This window comes from Penaeus vannamei, chromosome 5, assembly GCF_042767895.1.
Source record: "Penaeus vannamei isolate JL-2024 chromosome 5, ASM4276789v1, whole genome shotgun sequence".
NCBI lineage: Eukaryota > Metazoa > Arthropoda > Malacostraca > Decapoda > Penaeidae > Penaeus > Penaeus vannamei.
In genome coordinates, this window is record NC_091553.1 from 39,679,633 (window position 1) to 39,680,470 (window position 838).

The window sequence follows — 838 nt, forward strand, 5'->3', positions numbered from 1 at the left end:
AAGGGGAGGAAGAAGGAGAGAAAAGAGATGTAGGGAGGAAGGGAGAGAAGAAGAGGGGAGTGACGAGGAAAGGAGAGAGAATAAAGAGGAAGACTGACGAAAGGAAGGAGAGAGAAAAAGAGCGGAGGAGGGAAGAAAGGAGAGAATAAAGAGGGAGGAGTGGTGAGGAAGGGGAGAGAAAAAGGGGGAGGAGCGAAAGAAGGGGCAGTGTGCCAGGCCAGAACGGAGCGAGATGTTTACAAGCACCCGCTAACGCATGGCACCCAGGTTCCCCCTCCCCTCCCCCCTCCTCCCCATCTCCCCCTCACCCTTCCCCCCCTCCCCACCCATCTCTCCCCCACCCTTCCCCCCCTCCTCCCCCATCTCCCCCCTCCCACCATCTTCCCCCCACCCTTCCCCCTCCCTCCACCATCTCCCCCACCGCCCTTCCCCCTCCTCCACCATCTCCCCACCCTTCCCCCCTCTCCACCATCTCCCCCAACCCCCCCTCTCCCCATCTCCCCCCACCCCTTCCCCCTCCTCACCCCATCTCCCCCCACCCTTCCCCCTCCTCCACTGCATCTCCCCCATTTCCCTCCTCCACCTCCTCCACCATCTCCCCCCGCCCTTCCCCCTCCTCCACCATCTCTCCCCACCCCTTCCCCCCTCCTCCACCATCTCCCCCACCCTTCCCCCCTCCCCACCATCCCCCCCCCTTCCCCTGCACAGTTTCCCCTTCCCCCCTCCTCCACCCTCTTCCCTTTCCCACCACATCTCCCCCACCCCTTCCCCCCCTCCCTGCCCAGTTTCCTCTGAACATGATCATAATCCTCACTTACTTCGCTAATCTGATTACCCC